The sequence below is a fragment of the Adiantum capillus-veneris genome, chromosome 18 (genome assembly GCF_014529385.1).
Source record: "Adiantum capillus-veneris isolate H3 chromosome 18, ASM1452938v2, whole genome shotgun sequence".
NCBI classification, from domain to species: domain Eukaryota; kingdom Viridiplantae; phylum Streptophyta; class Polypodiopsida; order Polypodiales; family Pteridaceae; genus Adiantum; species Adiantum capillus-veneris.
Window position 1 is genome coordinate 36,571,669 of NC_140948.1, and position 21,771 is coordinate 36,593,439.

Consider the following 21,771-nt stretch of genomic DNA (forward strand, 5'->3'; position numbering starts at 1 on the left):
TAAACTTCAATCTACCATGTCTTTTTTGCCGTAGCTTCAATCAATGAGCCGTAAAGATAGGCCGGTAGAGCACTTCAAGAAATACAGTTCTAGATCATAAACTCCCATCTATGCTCACTTTAAGCATAGTCTTTTTTTAGCGTCATCAAGGCATCCGTTGGCCCTTTAAAGCCGCATCTGACATACATTAACCATAAAAATTTCTTGTTACCAAGCCTTGAACACTGATCATTCATCAAGTAAGATTCAAATAAGCTTGACGAGTATCTTTCTTAGCATGGGAGCGGAGATGCATGACAATGAGAAAACAGCCACTCAATGGCTTTAGTACTTTAAACAAGAAGTAGGTTACAAAGGGATTATATCCTTAATAAAGCTCCCACCTTGCTTTACTCTCACCACCTCACACCCACCTTGTTTCATCAATTTTACACTAAAAATGAGTGTAGAAATGGCCTCCTTTTATAGGCCAAAAGGGCCGCCCTCTCTCATGAGAGGGCAGCTATGTGTAGCCGCCTTGTGTAGATAAGTCCAAATTGGACTCTCCAATCCACCCATGTGTGGCCACCCTTGAGAAGACAAGTCTGCCTTTGAAATTGGCCACCGGCCAATTCCACCGGCCATTGACTGCCGGCCCCACCAACCAACCGACCAGCCATTTTTCGATCACTTTTCAACCGCTGTCCAACCATAATACTTTGAGTAAAAAGGAATATTGTGACGAGTGACTTTTTCTTTGTGCACGATGGATTCTCCTCATAACGGGAGCCTTACAAATGTGAGTTTTTAATACGAAAAATTACAAGGGGTAAATCAAGCTCCATACATAACAAAATGACTTCTTAGTTCTACCTCCTAAGTCCACACCCTACCAAGGCCTAGAGGAATCCTACTAAAAAGTAGCCTCATAAATGTACGTGTTCCCTTAAGGATTTATATGATTATCTTTAATCCCTTATAATTAGGGATCTTTACATAGACCATGGAAGGTCCATATTTTTCCTAATGATAGATCATAAAATTTGTATCCCTTAGTGTTGACCGCTGGGTCAACAACACAACACAACTCAATTTTCGTACCAAAGTCTTATCTTTTGCGAGTTATGAAATGCTGCGGATTATGGCTATAAACGCCATTTGTAATGAGTAGTTATTCTAGATTCAGAAGCCGGGGTGCAATGGCACTTTCAGATTGTAAATACAAAACCATTTGACCCTTTCAACCCCATTTTTGGTTAAACCTAAGGTAGCCTTAGTATATAAGGTACCTAGGTCATTTTGTAAAAAAGACTTTTATCATAATCAAACTTTAGCGCTACCGTCTACTGTGTGTGAGAGAGAAAGAGAGTGAGCGTGAGCTTCATGCTCTCGCTACGCTCGGCTCGCTCAACACATTGGAGATTCGACTGCACCATTGCTGTAGGCTCGAGGAGAGCTACGCGACAATGCCAAGCATTCCACGCGAGACGAAGCGCACACGCCGATGCATCGTGGCCGTAAGTGTATCAAACGATGTCAGTTTTCTGCGTGCTAGTAGTCTATAGAATCGTGGCGACATAAGATACGCATAGGTACTCATAAATTTTAGTTTCGGGCACTTTCAAAATTTAGCTCTGTCATCCTACGCGTTTTCCGCAGATGGGTTTAGAGTGAGGGTTTTGAGTGTAGAAGCTTAGGGACAGGTGTATCCTAGTGAGGGGATGGTGTTCCTTAAGTTTCTTATGAATCTGGCATGATTAGGTGAGTTACCTTCCGTATGTGTGTGGCTAGGTGGTGTAGTTGAGAGCAGTGAGGTTCTTGATTGTGGTTTAGTTGGCCTTCCAGAGTGTTGTATGTGTAGGATGGTCTCAGCCTGACAAGCTTAAGAGATTTCCTCCGTGTGCCTATCATGTCATATGTGTCCTCGATTGACATTATGTTGATCTAGGTAGTGTTTGCATGCACTTCATGGGTGTGTGAGTCGCTTCCCGTCGAACATTGGCGCCGCTGCCGGGGACACAAGGACCTAAGTAGGTTTCCTACTAACACTTGTGTGATGGTTGCTTGATTTAGTTTCGGTTAAAGAAAGCGTTTTTCTTAAGTGGATCCGGAAGAGGATATTCCGCGATCAAGTGGATAGCCAGGAAGCGTGTGTCTTGCCGAGGGTCTACGACTAGATAGGTTTAGTTAGGATCTGTGGATTAGAGTAGGTGTTGGTGGTCGAGTGATTTGTGAGGTGATAAAAGCGTTTACTAGTCCGTTTGTGGCAGTGAAGCGTTTTTCTACTCATAGATGCAAAACGCCATATGATTTATAGGAGTAGCTTTAGGTAAGTGATCCGATTCTGATCTAGAGCTATTCAGCATTGAATTATTTTCTAAAGTTCTTGATTGCATTTGAAATCATCGAAAGTGTGCTTTTGAGGGTAAAAATGCATTAAACAAGCTTTTGTGGATATTTTTGTATGACTGACTGATGCTGTGTATATAAAAGAGCATTTGCAAGGGTTCTGTGAAGAAAACCTGCAATTCTATAAACATAGACATCCTACGCGTAGGATGTCTCAAGGGGGTTCTGGAGACCAAATTTGAAAATTCTGACTGCACCAGTGCGTTCAGAGGGTAGGTTTTACCCTATTTTCAATTTTCATATTGACTTGGCTGTTTTTCCCTATTTTTGTTGACCAAAAGCCAAAAGGCGGAGTCAAAAAACGTAAAATTTCAGAAAAGGCTTAAATTGAGTGATTTTTGCATGTTTTTGAAATTGTGAAGCATACTTGCACTTGCTGAGAGCATAAGGAAGCATCAGGGACACTTCAGTCTCAAAAAATCAATAGTAGACATCCTACGCGTAGGATGTCTACAGGGTGATCTGGGCACTTTTTTGAAAATCTGAGGTTACCAGTGTGTTTAGAAGGTAGGTTTTACCCTATTTTTACCTGGAAAGTGGAAATTTGACCAAATTTTGACAGATTAGAGCCAAAAGACGAAAATTGCCGGGCATCCTACCCAAATTGTGTCCAAGGCCTAATTTTGAGACCAAACCATAGGATGACTCCATAGGCATGTTCTAAATGTTGTATTGAGTGCATGTGATAAATTTCATCTCATTTGGGTCAGTGAAAGGAAGATTGAACAGACTTTAGCATTTTTGACCGAAAAGGCAAGGATAGCTAGTTTTGGGGTCTTTTGACATCCAAATTAAAATCTAAGCATACCACTGGGTTACTGACATCAAGGGGAAGCTGTGGGACAAGTTTGGGGTCAAAAAGGCCAAAAAGACATCCTACGCGTAGGATGTCTTCTGTGTGATTTTGGACTCTAAAGAAAATTCTGAGCATACCACAGTGATCAGCACCTTAAGGAGAGTCTGTGGTTCAAATTTGGGGCAATTCTGAGCAGTTAGACATCCTACGCGTAGGATGTCTAAGGCATGATTTAGAGGCCAAATTCAAACTGTGACCATACCATGCTGTCATATAGCCTTAGGCAAGCCTCCTAGTCAATTTTGGTCCAATTTGGAGTTGATTTGACTTGGGAATTCATCAGAATAGACATCAGGCTTTTGGAACAGATTCTCGATCATTTGACCAACCTATAGGTGTCAGAATCAAAAAGTAAAAAGATCTATGAGTTTAGCACATCAAGGGGAAGCTACAATGCAAGTTTGAGCTGAAACAGAGCAAAAAGACATCCTACGCGTAGGATGTCTCCAGGGTCATAAAGTGGTCAAAATTCTACTTTGGCCATATAGGGAGGTTCTAAGTGCCTCAAGGATTCCCGAAATTTTTTCAAAAGTGAATTTGGACCTTGTTTGGCCTATTTACCAAGCAAAGACAAGGATTGTCAGACATCCTACTCTTGGAGTGCACTAGAAGCTTATGCAACCCAAATCTTGACCTATTGGCATCCAAATTAAATTTTGAGGATACCATTGGGTTGCTGAGCACTAGGAGAATCTTGGGATCAAGTTTGGACAAAATCTGAGCAGTTAGACATCCTACGCGTAGGATGTCTCCAGCTTGATTTAGGACTCCAAAACAACCTATGAGCACACCACAGTGATCAACACATCAAGGAGAAGCTGGGGTGAAAATTTCAAGTCATTCTGAGCAAAAAGACATCCTACGCGTAGGATGTCTTAAGGCCATTTTTAGGGTCCAACTGTACTTTTGACCATACAGAAGTGTTCACAGTGTCAAAGAGATTCCAAATCTTTTTTCAAAATTGAATTTGGACTCATTTTGACCATTCTAAACTGCATTTCATTGTTTTGGCCATAACTTTCACAAACGGTATCGGATCGGAAAAGTTTTTATATCAAAACGTAGCCTGAGAGCGGCTCTATAGATCTTAGAGCAAAACTTGAACTAAATGTATGCCAGCGGTAACCATTTAGTTCAACTTCGAAAAAAACGTCGTTTGAGGCCTCAAAATTCATCCGCAAGTTAGGGGTGTCTAAAAGCGACAATTTGCGAGAATTGTGACAAAACGGTTGCGGTTTTGGACATAGTTTCGACTTTTCCCTAACCAAAGCACTTGAACACAGTGGACTAAGTCTACTTGAACCTAGTAAAAGCTCTTAAGCCCAGAAATCATGTCTACCCTAGATTCAAACGCAGCTTACACAAGCTTGGAGATCCCAACGATAGAGGAATCTTCCAAACTTGCAATTGATAAAGACCCATTTTGTTGAGAGAGTTTGGATGATTGGTCATGAGAGTGAAGGACTATATAGATACATTGACGACAATGAGGTCAATCTTTGTAGGTGCTCAGATCCATACCTAGAAGAGATAACGGATTACAAGCTCTTATATGTCTACACATACAGAGTCGACTGTCAATGGAGATCTATAGTTGTCGACAAGTATGGACGAGAATACAGAGTTGTAGAAAGCACAAATCCACAGACTGTACTAGAAAGAGGTGGATATTTGGTCAATGAATGACCACAAATGCCTCCACCAAACACGAGAATTCCTATAGGAATTCCAAGAAGAGAGCCACCAGGATTCCCTTCAAGAGCGATAACGAGAGAAGGATTGGGAGAGTCTCTGGTTAGACTTGTAGACAATCGACGAGTTAGACCATCCCAAGTCTAGAAATGGGTAAACATAAAATACTCCGGAGATAAAGATCCGAGAGATCACGTAGCGGCTTTTAGAAGAGTGATTAGAGCAGAGGAAGTTTCACATTTTGCGACACAGTTTGCGGGATTTGGATTGACTCTAGAAGATGATGCAGCTACATGGTTCGACTCGGTGGAAAAATGGGATTTTGAGACCCTAGATGAGCTGTTTGAGGAGTTTTTTGAAGAATTCTCGCCAAAAGGCATTGCTCACAACATGGTCTCGCAAATCCATAGATTCAAAAAGAAAGAGGATGAATCAGTACGCAAAGCATCATTACGGCTCAAGAGATATGTTAAGCTCTGTCCGAGAGCGGAATTACCTACGCAAGCACGACTGATGCTGATCTTTATCCAGGGAATGAGACATGCGGGCCTTCAGAAGGATCCGCATATGATAAGGAGGATGACGCTAAACGAGTTGATCAAAGAAGATCTTTGTCTAGTGGATAACGGTGAGGCATACAAAGAAACGGACTTAAAGAGTCAAGGAGATGACACATCCTCTCAGCACAGTGTTTCACAGATAAGTGAGTCCATTGCCAAGCCAACGGCACCTATTGATCAAGAAAAGCTTATCGATGACTTGGTCAAGAGGTTGATTCCTCTTGTAAGGTCTGATTTGGGAGAGCCGAAGTGGTGTGAAATTGAGAGAAAATGGACGAACCATATGGGGGAAGAGTGCTATTATAGCATGGAAAATGCTAGGGAGAGGTATGTACAACCTGTTCCAGAAGCACCTACTCGACCTACATACATTACGGGGAATGCGCCAGGACCAGTAGGAGTTTTAAGGCCATAGCTTGTCTTAGGACAACAACCTCCGCTGCCAGGTGCTAGAATGCCGGTAGACATGAGATACATGCCAATGATGGAAGCATCAAATAAACCAACGCCAGTACCAGCTACAATGTGGTATAGCAACCAAAGTGAGTACTACCATTCGGAGCAACAAAATGTGAGAGAAACACATGGAGTGGTGAGGCCGTTACCAACCTCCACCTCCTGGGTTTCAGTCGAAAGAAATAAGGTATGAAATGGATGAAAGGACATTGCGATTCATTGCAAATAGTGGCTTATCTAGGTCAAAGCTTGCTTATAGCCAAGAGGAAATGCTAAAAGAATCTCCTCAACTAGAGACAGATTGTCACAAAAGTCGTGACAACCACTTGGTCAAACAATGTCCTCATTCGGAGATCACTGAAGTAAATGCCTATTGTCTTGAGTGTGGCATCACTCATTTGATCCCCGATTGCCCAAAAAACCCAAACCAAATCAGGAAAATCACGACAAATGTATCAGGGATTGTTCAGCTCCCTAGTAGCTCAGAAAATGAAAATGTCGTACCAGTTCAAGTGGTTACGAGAGCACAAGCTCAAAAGAAAGCTGATGAGAATCCAGAGACAGAGAACACGGAAAGTGATACGAGTCCAAAGACAAATGATGGACCAAAGACAGACGCACCTAGTCAGAAAACCAAGAGCAAACGAAATAGTTGGAAAGCTAGAAAGACTAGGATGAAAGCACACAGGGAACGAGAAAAAAAATCCCTAGCTGAGAAGCTTACCGAAGCTGAGGAGAAGATAAAACAACATGAGGAAAAGGAGGCACCTTCTCTTACACAGATGGTTAAACCTCTAGAAGAACCATCCACGGATGAGAAACCGAGAAGTGCTAGTTCAGGAGGATGTGTGTTGGCAGAGAAGGTTAATGAGACATTAGATGCCCTCTTGAAAGCCTATGATGAAAGGCTAAAAAAAAACCAAACCCAAGGGCACAGGTGGATGACATATCCCTATGCAGAACTAGAAAAGTAAAAATTTGAAATGTGCCAGAAAATGATTCAAACAGCCCAAGCTTTACTAGAACCACCAGTTGCAAAACCTGAGGATGTGATCCGTGTCATGCCTACACAAGTAATCCCTCCAAACCAGGAACTAAAAGAGCCATATTCTATTCATGAGCACAGACCAAACCTCAAAGACCCAACATTAGAACCAAGGATAGTACTGAATACCACGGATAACTCTTTCGAGGGATTTCACCAAGCTATACCTGAGGATTGTAAAGAGATAGATGGTATTGACGAATTGTGGAAACAAGTCAGAGAGGCCAATGAAGCCGATGATCTAAGAAGACGAGTAGACAAGACTGGTGATGAACGAGGAGTGTTTCTACCACCAATAGAGGAATTTGAGACTGGATCTCAAATGAATCTAGACGTGCAATCGTATTGGGGCGACAAAGGATCTGTACAATCTATGGATAGTCAACCCCAGTCGCTAAGAACACTACCGTCCTACATGGGACAGTACGAGACCAAGTCAGATGTGGTTGCAGTCCCATCACAGAGACTGTCTCCCAACAAGGCCATTGATTCAAAGGGGCTAGTAGATATTCTATCTACCCCAGTCACCTGTACAATAATGTTAGCCGAGTTGCTCAGAATAAGACCAAACATGTGGGCTAATGTGGGTAAATGTCTAGAGAAATTTGGTGTAAAAACCCCAATGACTCAAATCGAGGAAGGCATCAAAGAGCTTGAAATGCCTCAACTAAATACTAGGCCAGTGCCATTAAACAAGGTAGGCGAGTATTACGAGGGAGAAGATGGAAACACTACCCTTCCTATGGAATTCAATGGTGTAAAAACCATGGAAATCCTTGACAGTGGAGCTGGTGTGGCCATTGCAACCAAAGAGGTTTGGAAAAAATGGGGAAAACCTGCCTTGATATCCACACGAATGACCCTGCAGCTAGCAGACGGACACAAGGAAAAGCCCCTAGGACTGCTAGAAAAAGTACTTGTTACTTCTTGTGGCATTGAATATGAACACACTTTTGCTGTTGTTGACTTTGGCAAGAAGAACAACTATGACATCATTCTGGGAAGACCATTCATGCAACAATTGAAAATGGTCCAAGATTGGGGTTATGACCATATATACCTGAGACATATAGAAACCATAACAAAGATAAACTTGAGGGACCATAGCTATAAGGATGTGACGAGAACACCGGTTGAGGAGTTTGATTCCGCCACAGTAGCAGGATCAGAACTTCCAGCTTGGTTAGGTAAGCCTAAAGAACTGTGGATGTGTGGAGCTTCACAATGTGGTAGCTTGAAACGTGAGGAATGTATCCTAGAGTGGGTTATAGAGGATATGGACTATATCCCAGAACCATTTCCTGAAGAAGAGTTAGAGCCTTTTGGATGGGAACACATCTTGGCTACTCTGGACGTGTGCGTCATGGAGGATGCTCCAACAACAAAGTTTTGTGATGAAAATGGCTATGATATCATTCCTTGTTTTGCAGTGAGTGTAATCCAGGAAATTGAAGAGAACCTGACATCAACAAGCTCTCGAAATAAGGAGCAAACAAAGAAATGTGGAGAATCAAAAGATGAAGAAGACGACGAGTTCTATGACTCTGTAGAACACTTCGCGCTTCAAGAAGATCAACGACCCGGAAATCAATGTCATCACTACACGAATAAAGTGCATCAAAAGTGGATTCCAAAGTCCTCGGTGAAGACACAACCACCACAAGCATGCTCATACATGGCTCCTAATAAGGATGCAAAGACTCAGCTAGGAGGAATACGACCAGAGCAAAGAGCTAACAATGCTCTAATCAATGGGCTAGAAAAGTCCTCCAAGAAACTACCACCCACGAGCAAACAGACAGTAACTTTCCACTAACAGCCAAAAAATCAAGGGAAAGTACAAGAAGTCAACCTTGCTGAGGATAGTAGCGATAGTGATGAATCTTACGACATCCCCTATCATCAACTCAGGCCATCACTATCACCAACCCCTTTAGCAACAACCATGACAGTCAAAAGAAGAGGACAACAAGTCAAAGCCAAAAAGCTCGACAAATCTGGATACCAAAAAGACAGATTGGCCAAAAACAAATATGGATCAAGAAGACAAATATCTCTAATGACAAATCACAAGATCCAACACCAAAACAAAAACAAGGAAAGCGTGCACGAACGCGTAAGAATATCACAAAGTTGCAAGCTTTCACAACTCAGGTTTGGGCTCCAAAGAAGTTGATTCAAGCACAAAAAAGTCAGGAATTCATTTGGATTCCAAAACAACCACAATATCAACTTTCAAAGCCTGAATGCCGTCACAACCAAGCGTACAAGGGCCGAAGCAAAGACCACTGTTGACTCACACAACAAAAAGGTGGATCCCAAAGAAGTCGCTTCAAACACAAACGAAGCATGGGCAAGTATGGGTTCCCAAATGAGAGTCAGCAACAAAACAGCCAATAATCGCAAAGAAATGGGTCCCAAAGAAGAACAACAAAACTGCTGTTAGTGCATCGCCGCTTGAATTCTTACAATTCTTCCTACGGTTATAGTACAGTTAGAAGAGAGCAAGTCGCTTCAATCAAGCAACAATATAGGAGCTTCAAAGACCATTACATTGCTTAGAATAGGAAGCCTTGCCAACAAATGCCAATAAGCAAATTGCTATACCCACATCTTGCACAACATAAATCTTTTCCATGCATTGACTGTGTATGCATAATAGGGCTACATTACAAGGCCTGCATAGGCACAACTTTTAATTGCCCAAGCACAACACATACCCTATTATGTATTGACTGTGTATGCATAATAGGGCTACATTACAAGGCCTGCATAGGCACAACTTTTAATTGCCCAAGCACAACACATAACCTTTGCGATACCCTGTCGTAAAGGATGACTCCAAATAGGAAGGGGGGAGGCATTTTGAATGCGGACCTAACATTATGACTATTAGAGGGAAATGTTTTGTGTGATGCGTTGAATTTTTGCGTTTTATTGTGTAAAATTTTGACAAAATTTAGAGTATATGCCCTCATAGTAGTGTTACAGAGGAGTAGGGGGACAAAATCCATATATGAGCCCCTAGGGACATGTGTATAGTGTACATAGCATTTAGATTTCTATTTGAATGATTTTTCTTTTGTTGAGTTGTTTTAAGATTTTCTTTGTTTATTATTAAGAAAAAATACAAAAATCCATAATCCACATGAAGAAAAGACTAACGAGAGGCCTGAGCACTACAAAGAGAAGAAGGTACAGGAAAACGATGAAACTTCACGAAGTATGTCTCAGCAGCCACTACAACAGCCGAAGAACTTGTCACAAAGCAGTGTCAACATGCAACCGACAAGTCATACAAGTCAGAGTCGAGTAGCTAAGCCACAAAATGAGTGAGGTGTTAATCCCAAAGCTTCAAGTAATATTCTCTATGGTCTAAGCGTCTTAGCTATTCTAGGTACTGCTCAAGATGGAAGAGTTGAGCATATTTACGTTGTGTCGCTAATGCTGGTATAGGTGAGCAAAAGAGTTGAAGTCTAAGTACTTAAGTCTGGTGAAGTGAAGGGGAAGGTCCAAAAGACACTCACGTACTGAGCACAGTGAGATACGAGTGGAGAAACTTCTACATCGATAACCCTTCTTGGAAAGGTGGAAGCTATTGAGACATCTTTTTATGTCACATGTGCTATATTTATTCCTCGAAACACCCATCATCTCCTTCTTTCACATTGCATGATTTTGTTGACAAATTTCTCATATGCATATAGAGTGTCCCATAATTGGCACTTGCATTAGGCACTCTTTCTGTGTTTCACTCAAGCACTCACCTTTCATGAACATGTACCTCACGTTCAACTGCTCAACTCCAATAAGAGCGTATACCAAAGGCATTTTTTTCCCACCGGGTTTTTTTCCCTTTGGTCATCCAGGTTTTAGACCCTAATCTAAAGACACCTATCACCATCCTCTTGTACATATTCCTTCTACATCAACAATAAGGAAATGCTACTCAAATCAATTGACAAATGAATTGGAGCACCAATTTCAGATCATAGCATACTTCTCCTCAATGGCGAGTCGAAGAATGGCATACAATGACAAAGCTGCAGACAACACTAACAACATGATTGCACAGGAACAAAGAAGTCCCCAATGAAGAAGAGCAGACATAAAAGTAATCAGAGGATCCCAAAAGATGAATGGTTATGATGATAGATGTCCGCTCTAATGGATCATAGTTCTTGTTGTGGTTCGACAAAGTTACAAGCAGTGCAACAGATGAAGCAAAACGACAGCAAAGACCACATCGCCATCGACAATCAGGTCATGTCGGGGACGACATAAATGCGGAAGGGGGGAATGTTGACCGCTAGGTCAACAACACAACATAACTCAAGTTTCGTACCAAAGTCTTATCTTTTGCGAGTTATGAAATGCTGTGGATTATGGCTATAAACGTCATTTGTAATGAGTAGTTATTCTAGTTTCAGAAGCCGGGGTGCAATGGCACTTCTAGATTGTAAATACAAAGCCATTTGACCCTTTCAACCCCATTTTTGGTTAAACCTAAGGTAGCCTTAGTATATAAGGTACCTAGGTCATTTTGTAAAAAAGACTTTTATCATAATCAAACTTTAGCACTGCTGTCTACTGTGTGTGAGAGAGAAAGAGAGTGAGCGTGAGCTTCATCCTCTCGCTACGCCCGGCTCGCTCAACACATTGGAGATCCGACTGCACCATTCCTATAGGCTTGAGGAGAGCTACGCGACAACGCCAAGCCTTCCACGCGAGACGAAGCACACACGTCGACGCATCTACGAGCTATTTGTGTCCATAAGTGTATCAAACGATGTCTATTTTCTGCGTGCTAGTAGTCTATAGAATCGTGGAGACATAAGCTACGCATAGGTACTCATAAATTTCAGTTTCGAGCACTTTCAAAATTCAGCTCTGTCATCCTACGCATTTTCCGTAGATGGGTTTAGAGTGAGGGTTTTGAGTGTAGAAGCGTAGGGACAGGTGTATCCTAGTGAGGGGATGGTGTTCCTTAAGTTTCGTATGAATCTGGCATGATTAGGTGAGTTACCTTCCGTATGTGTGTGTGTGGCTAGGTGGTGTAGTTGAGAGCAGTGAGGTTCTTGATTGTGGTTTGGTTGGCCTTCCAGAGTGTTGTATGTGTAGGATGGTCTGAGCCTCACAAGCTTAAGAGATTTCCTCCGTGTGCCTATCGTGTCATCTGTGTCCTCGATTGACATTATGTTGATCTAGGTAGTGTTTGCATGCACTTCATGGGTGTGTGAGTCGCTTCCCGTCCAACACTTAGATATCAGAATACCCAATAAAAATAACCTTTAAATCAAGAGGGTCCAACTTTTTGCATATCTCTTTATGCACAGGATATAAGCAATATACCCAAAACTACAAAAATGTGAGACATAAGGATTTTCACATGTCTGAGCAGTAATTGATATTTTACGGTAAGGAAAAGTTGTGGGAAGATCATTCTGCACAAATGCTGCTATCAAGATTTCTTCCGCCCAAAATATTTGAGACAATTCAGAGTGAATGAGCATACATCACATGGCATTAAGGATAGTCCGATCCTTGTGTTTTGCAACTCCATTTTGCTAAGGAGAATAGGGAAGCATATGCTCATGAAGAATGCTTTGATCAATACAGTACTCATCAAAGTTATTAGAGACATATTCTCCACCATTGTCTCCAACAAAAAAGGAATACAATGGTGAATCTTGAGAAATCATCAATAAAAGTCATGAAACATTGATAATGAGATTTAATTGGAGGAAACGGTCCACAAACGTCCATATGAACAAGGTCAACCAAAGCTTTCGACTGAGTTGTAAAAATTGAAAAGTTATTTTGAGAATGTTTATCAAGTATACAATACTCACATATACCCATATGAGGATGACCTTTTAAATCCATTCCTTTTACAAGATCAAGTCTGTTAGCAGCAAGTTAACACGGATATCATTTTTCGGAGTTCTCTTTGTAAAACATTTATTATTTTGATAAATCAGGAATATTGTAACTCCTATTTTCTCAGATAAACTCTATAATTAATGAGCTGGGGCTACAAGCTTCCAGATTGTATCAGCCAGTCATTTCCCAGCTTTGGTAGAACTCTAGATTATTAGTTTTGACCACCCAAAAACCTTGGCTAAGGTATAAAAGCCAAATTTTTTGTAAGTTTTTTATAAGTTTTGGATAAGAAATACACAGCGTGAGCTAACGGCGCTCACTCCTCTCCTTCTTGTGCTTCCTACTCCCTCCCCGGTTGTCACATTGCGATTGCATTTGTTGCATTACAACCGCGGATAAGAGCTCTACGCATTGATGTAAGAAGTTCACAGTATTTTGTAGCTTTTGGCATCGCCGACCTGCGGCCTAATTTCATCATAACTAGGATTTACATGTTCAAATCAAAATCTAAGCATAGGCGAGGTATAGGGGCATCATTGCTAAGCATATAATTCATTCTGGGTCAAAAACGACTAGGTTAAAAATCCACTGCTGTTAATAATCACGATTTCGGAACTTGACCTAAAGTGGGGTTTGAGACCATAAACATGTGTTCTTAGGTCTTATAAACATGTCTTAGAAGTTTTGTTATGTTTGGATGTCATTTGATGCTATAACAGATGTGATTTGCTGATGGGCGATTGGCTTTTAGTGATTTCAGTCACTTGAGTTAGATGCGAGTTGTTAGTTGTTTTCCGAGAGATTGACAACCTCTTGTAGCCTCTATGCACTAGTTGAGTCAGCTTCATCCCATGGTTTGACAAATTAATCGTGGTTCTTGCTAATACTGCAATAAGATAGGATGGTGAGGTTAGATATGCGTCCCATATTTGGCGCCATTGCTAGGGATCGAAGAGACCTAAACTAGGTAAAAACATGGGCGTCTTGTGTAGTTGTCCTTTAACTTCCTCTAGGTTCTCCTAAAGTTCAAAATTTTGTTTTAGAAACCGCATAGCTTAAGATTGTTGTCTTTTGCGCTTGGAAGTAATCGTACTTGTTGAGTGCCTTTAGGATTGTAGGATTGTAGATTTAGATTAGGATTTGGAGAATGATTGAAAGGCAAGACAAGTCTTAAGATCAAGGCTCTGAAAAACATAAAAAACACAAGAAAACTAGTATTTGTGGACACTTTTCACAACCCCATTGCATGAGAATCTAGGAGTAGGGTAAGTAGGATCTGAGGTGGATTTCAGAACATTGCTCTCTCTGAAAGAATCAGGTGTGAGTTGTTATTGGAAGTTGCAAAATTTGAGGTCTATGACTAGAAATAGCTCGAAAAGACTCGAATCCACTCAATCCGACTGGAGAGTAAGCCTAAGAGTTGTCTCAACTAGTTGGTAAGCTCAAAGACACTTCGAGGTAAAAATTTGAAGAATTGGCCAAAACTCAGATTATTTACTTTTTCTTGACAATTTAGGCCAAATTAAGTTTTGACTTGATTCATAGCCTTAAAATAACTCATATAAAGATTGTCTTTGAAAAAATTACAAAAAAGTGTTCATTTCAAGCCTGAAGTTAATAATCACGATTACTAACTTTTTGCTCTAAATTGACCAAGGTTCATACCATTGACTCATTGCATGTGTACAAACAATTTTTGTAAAGGCCCAATAGATTTGGATTACTAAACTGGCAAGAAACTGGGTGAAAACTAAAGTTTGTACTGACTTTTTGAATCTTGAGTCTAAATTGGGAAAAATTTGTCTAAACTTGTTGAAAATTGATTCATAGGCTTATATTGATGTGATAAAAATTTTGTCAGTAGTAGTAAATAATTGTGATTATTTACATCTGCCCACTTTTTCTACTTTTTTGACCAAGTTAGCATACCACTAGTTTAACTATGTTGTAATAAGCTCACAAACCAAATTTGATAAGATTTGGATCACTGGATTGAAAATTGTGGCTAAATTGCAAAGTTAGTCTGCGGACAGATAATTGATGACCATTTGACCAAAAATTGTCCAAACTTGTTGAAACTTGGCTAGTGACCTTAAGTAAAGGTGCTTATTAGATCTGTGTCAATGTTGGGGAAAAAACTTGCAAAAATATAGCTGGAGTAAATAATCGTGATTATTTACATCTGTTTCAAAACTTGATGATTTTGCAAATTTGAGTAGGCCACAAGGTTAAGCATACCAGGTGGACTTCACAAATCAATTTTGGTGAAAATTGGATGAAAAAAGTGAGACTTAAGCCAGATTCTCGAAATCAGAGTCTGCGGACACAAAACAGTTGATAAACTTGATTAGATTTTGGCCAAACTTGTTGCAACTTGTCCAGGGACTCTAACAAGTTTTATACTTGCCAAACAATCAAAAAAGTATAAAAAACTGACAAAAGTAAATAATCACGATTATTTACTTCTACTCGGATCAAAATTGGTACATGTTCACTCAGTTTCCAGGTTGCAAATCAAACCTTTGATTTTTTGCTAAGTCTAATTTGAAAGTCAATTTGACTCCCATAGCTCAATTTGCAGTGATACACAGAGACCAATCACAAGAGTAGCAAAAACTCTATTGTCCTTATAGAAGAATAGCTAACTTGATCAAATTTGTACAGGAATCAGTGGCTTGACAGAAAGTTACAATCGAATCAAGTGGAAATTGACGGACAAGTCAATCCAAAGGTGAGTACTCTATCCAGGGCTTCATAAGTCTATATGAACCTTAGATCTGGTCGTGTACTAGGAAATCAGGGCATACTTAGAGAAACCTCCAGTAGAGTATCTACCGAAGAAAGAGTAAATCAAGAAAATTCCTTGCACACAATTCTTGAAGAAGTCTCAGACACTTTTTCAGATTCAACATCCGAAATGTCTTCTTACTCAACTCACTCGAAAACTAGAACGACAATGCGCTATAAGCATATACTATCTTTTTACAAGACTAACCGTCAGGAGACCACGTTTACTTGGACCCTAACGATGAGTATTCTATTTGCATTGATGACCATGGTATTGAGTTCAAAGAAGAGATTAGGGCAAACAAACAAGGAAAAATATACATGGATCAAAACGGAACTCAGTATTTACAAGTCGAAAACCCGGATGTGATAGACAAATGGGGGTTAGAAGTAAACACCATAATCTGAGATATGTCAGCAAAAGAAGGACCACCAACGTTAGAATTCGAGGGATACGATCAAGTAGACTTGAAGCCCTTAAAACAACTTAGTATGGATAATCCTAGGATTGGGGTCTATTGTTGGGAAGATAGAAACATGAAAGATCTTCTATGGACTTCTCATGCCAAACCAAGACAACTAACGGCCATGAAGATCATCTATATCTTCAAGATCAAAGATAAGAGATCAGCGGACCTACCAACCTACCTGTTTAGGGATTGTTATAACAACAACTTTGTTATGATGACTCCTGAGGAGGTAAAACAAATCAAATACCAAGGGTATTCTATACGGGATTGGATATTGGGACAAGGACTAGAAACAATTCCCAGGGATGAACACCGTGAGAGATCATCTGAGAGTAATGTAAAGAAACTAGAAACCACCTCATCACGTAGAAAATCGGGTGACACTAAGGCCAGTCCAGGGCTACCAGTCCAGGGCTACATGAGTCACTATTTCCAACAGACTGGTTTGAAGGACTCGGAACAGGACCAACTGCCAGAAGACCTGGGGATGAACCAAACAGACACGTCAGACCAGCTGATTTTCAAAAATGGGTCAGAAAATATAGTGGATCAGGAGATCCATATGACCACTTAGCAAGCTTTAAACAAGTGCTAAGAGCAGAGCGTATATTCGATTTCCATACTCAATTCGAGGGTTTGGAATTACATTAGAAGGAAAAGCATTGACATGGTTCCAAAACATTTTACCAAGGTCAATTATGGACTTGAACACATTAGCTCAAGGATTTGTAGCTGCTTGTTTCAAAACGCGGATCAAACATAATACGGTAGCTCAAATCTATTGCTTTAAACAGAAACATGGTGAGTATGTTAGGGAATGTGCAACTCGAATGAAACAATACATTCCCAGATGCCCAAAGCTGGAGATACTTACAGAAGAACAACTTGTATCTTTGTTTCTAGAGGGACTGCTAAACAAAGAACTTCATGCTATACTCTATAGTAAAACGCATACAACCCTAGAAGCGTGTCTGTCGGATGCTATTCACTTAGTAGACAATTGCAAAATTTTCAACGAAGAAGATCTCCCTAAGGATAACCAAAGCGAGAAAACAACATCCACTAAACCAACACAAGTGGGAACGGCTGCTGCAACACCATTCTCAGCCATAGAAGATATGCTAAAAAGGATGAACGACATGATGTACAACATGCTAAAAGCACCAATGAGGGGACCAGGACAAGGGATACCTCCACAGGGACAACCAATTAGGCCACAAAAATGGTGTGGAATCGAGGGTAAATGGACCAACCATGAGACCCATGAGTGCTACTTCAGACTAAAGTATGCTGGGAATGTTCAGCACGTGCCCATGCGGCCACAAGGACAACCCATGTATAGATATCAACCTAATATGGCCCAAGCTCAAAGACCACCAATGGGTATGGAAAGATCTCAACCTGTGTTGGGACAACAACCTCAGTATCCAGGACATAATGCAGTGCATGTAAAGTACATGCACTCTGAAGGAGTCATAGATGAACAAGCATTAGTGCCTGTTACACCCTATGCAAAGACTAGTTCCTCTACAATAATGGTAGAAGGAGATTGGTATAATCCACATCCACCACCAATGGAGGAACCCGTGACTTATGCTCCACCAGAGCTTGCACCAATTTATTATGTAGCTAATCAAGGTGTCAAACCTCCCATGGTAAGAACCATGATGAAGCCAATAACAGGAAACTGTCACAAGTGTGGTGCTATTGATCATTGGAAAAATGAATGTCCAGAGCTTGACAAAAACCTCAAACCAATTGAAGCCTATTGCATACAATGTTGCAAAAAGGGAGGACACTTTCCAGAAGATTGTCCTAAAAATCCTTTGAACAAGGGTAAAACGATAGTAAACGTAATCCAAGTGATACCTAGTAGCTCATCAGAAAGTGAACCAATTGTTCCAATCAAGGTAATCACTAGAGCCCAGGCCAAGAAAAAGAAACAGAACTCCTCTGATGATTCGGAAAATACTAAAGTTTCCTCTCAAAGAATCAAAAGGAGCAGAAGCAAAAGATATGAAATGAGAAAACAAAAACAACGGGTCGAAATCGAGGAGAAAGCAAAGAAGCTATTCCAGGAAAAGTTGAAAGAAACTGGAAGTGAATTCAAGGAAACAATTGTGAAATCTAGGGGATCCATTCTGGTTGATAAAATTTTTGAGCCTATTAATGCGGCCTTGGAAGCCTACCAAGTAGGACTTAAAGCAGGCAAAACATGGAAAACAAATAGAAAAACTATCCATCTCCAGACATGGAAAAACAATTCAAGGAAACAATTGTGAAATCTAGGGGATCCATTCTAGTTGATAAAATTTTTGAGCCTATTAATGCGGCCTTGGAAGCCTACCAAGTAGGACTTAAAGCAGGCAAAACATGGAAAACAAATGGAAAAACTATCCATCTCCAGACATGGAAGCAGCTAAGCTGGAAGCTTATCAAAATTTGGTAAGAATCACGTAAGAAATGCTGGAAAAACAAAAACCCAAGCTTGAAAGTATCACAAAACCTGAAGAGCTTGTGGTAAAAGAAACAAAAGAAAAATCCGATGTGGTGGGAGAACCCCACCTTGACACAAAAGAACAGAGCTTATAGTGCCTGACAACGAAGATACCTTAGACGGAATTCCATTTGTAGAGAAAGATTCCCAGGACACTTATGGAAAAAAGTAAGAGAGATCAATGATGGGAGCCTAACTCTAAAGTCAGCTCCTATAGAGGAAGTATGGTTGGATAACCTACCTTTTGATATGAACATGGATGTACAATCCTTGTACGGGGATTGCGGATCGAAAGCTTCAAGAATGTTGAAACCATTGACCTGAAAAACCTTACCTTCTTACTTGGGAGATAACAAAGATGAATCTATCGTGTGTAAGACCACTCAAGTAAAAAGAGCTGAATAGACCCTAGAAGTAGACAACATACATTCAATCATGTCTACACTCTCCCAATGCACTCTTACCTCGGGAGAACTATTAAAACTTAGACCATACTCGTGGAATAATTTACAGTAAACCTTAGAGAAAGTGGGGATAATTGGGTTAATCTCAAAAAATTTGGAAAAAATGAAAAATGAAATGGAAAACAAAGAGATTTGATCAGTTCCCATGAACAAAGTCAGAGAATGTTATGAAGGGGAAGAAGGAAACACCACTCTCCCAGTGAAATATAATGACATTAAAACCATGGCAATACTGGACAGTGGAGCTGGCATAGCCATAGCCACTAAAGCAGTATGGGAATCCTGAGGATAGCTAGCCCATTAGACGAACTCGAATGAAATTGCAGTTGGCTGACGGACACATTGAGAGACCATTATGGCTGCTTGAAAAGGTGATAGTCATTTCCTGTGGAATTGAATATCAACACACTTTTGCCATAGTAGACTTTGGGAAAAAACTCAACTAAGAAATCATATTGGGAAGACCTTTCATGCGACAGGTACAGCTCATCCAAGTTTGGGGAAATAATTATCTGTACTTGAAGCAATTGGGATCTATAACAAGAGTAAATCTAAAAGATCACTCTTATAGAGATGTCTTGAAGACACCCATCCAAGAGTTTGATTCAGTCTCTTCGGCTGAAACTAAACTCCCATCCTGGTTAAACAAAGACACTCCTATTTGGATGTGTGGAGCTTCAGAAAACGGAATCTTAAGATGAGAAGAATGTATCATAGAAAGGGACTGCACAGACGAAGCCGATCTTAAACCTTTCCAAAGCATTTGTTTGAGCCATGCGAGTGGACTCAAATTTTAGCGACAATGGATGTATGTGTAAATACATCTATGCCTACTCAATTTTGCAATGAGGATGGCTACGACATAATTCCTATCCAAATGATTTCAATCCTCAACATTGAAGATGAAGATGAGGAACCCAAAGACTTAATGAAAGCTCAACAAGTCTTTTCCGAACTCTATTACGATGCAACTGATGAGTTAGATGAACACACAGCTACCTCAAAAGATTCGGGGTTAGAAAAAGAGCATACAAGAGCTAAGCTACTTTTAAAAGGAGGGGATGAAAAGTTTTTTGACTTTCCAAACCAGAAATCAAGAAGACAAAAATGGTAAAGATGAAAGAGAGACACCAGAAACATGAAAACACGACCTATGCCATCAATCTCCAATAAAAAACAATTCCTAATGCAGATAGATGCTAATGATTGTGCCAAGGACAAAATAACTGACAGATATCCTTCAAACAAAAATTCAAAAATGTCTTAAATATCGAGGAAAACAAGGAAGGGTACTCAAGCAAACCCACAGGATAAGAAGCCACTCATGACCAGAGTCAAGCGGAAAAAGAAATATCAAAAGTTGAATAAGGCTCTAAAGGAGATATACACAACCAAAATGGAAACCACGGAAGAGGATGGTAAGGATGTAATGCAAGTTCCATCCCTACAAACAGTATACTCTCCAAGATTAGAAAATCATAGTCGAACAACCTATTAGGGAACTAAGGAAACATGGCGAGTTTTACAAAGTGCGTGAAAATGCTAAAAAGATAGACTTGGCTGAACCAGGAGAAGAGCCTAAACTTGTTACATTGCGAATGACCTAACAGAAGAAGAAGATAAGCTGTTGCTAAGCTTGTTAAAGGAATACAGATATATCTTTTCTTGGTCTTACAAGGATCTCAAGGGTGTTGATCCAGAAATTTGTCAACATACCATACCCATGAGAGATGATGCGAAACCAAGTAAACAAAGGCCATACACGTATAACAAAACATTTTCTAGGAAGATAAAAGAAGAGATTGAAAAACTAAGGGAAGCCGAATTCATTTACAAAATTGAACACACAGATTGGGTGTCTCCAATTGTGGTAGTATCCAAGAAGAATGGAAAATTATGAGTGTGTGTTAATCTCAAAAAGGTGAATACAACTATCATTAGAGACAAATTTTCTCTTCCAATAACTGAGCATGTTTTAGAACGAGTTGCAGGAAAAGAAGCTTACAGCTTCTTAGACGGCTTTTTGGGATGCAATCAACTTTTGGTTGACCCAAAAGATCAGCATAAAACTGCTTTTGCAACGGAATGGGGTATATTTTCCTATCGGGTTATGCCGTTCGGGTTAACTAATGCTCTAGCCACATTTGAAAGGTTGATGAGCTATGCTTTCAAAGAATATCTTAGGAAATTCTTAGAAGTATATATGGATGATCTATGCGTACATTCATCAATCCGGGCTGATCATTTTGAACACCTCAAAAAGGTATTCGAAAAATATAGACTTTATAGGATTTGCTTAAATCTTGAAAAGTGCACATTCATGGGTAGACAAGGAAAAATTCTTGGACATATAGTGTCTAAAAATGGCATAGCTACTATTGATATTGAGAAGATTCATGTCATTGTTGATTTGCCTAGATCAACAGCAGTCAAGGGGGTACAAGCCTTCATGGGGCATTGTGGATATTACCGACGGTTCATCTACATGTACGCTATAATTGCAAAACCCATGTATAGCTTGATTACACACTTTGAATGGACCGAGGCATGTGAAGAATCCTTCATGAAGCTTAAGCAAGCTCTCACCTCAGCTCCAATATTGAAAGCACCAGACTGGAATAAGGTATTCCACGTACATGTAGATGCTTCCAATTTTGCTATTGGTTGTATACT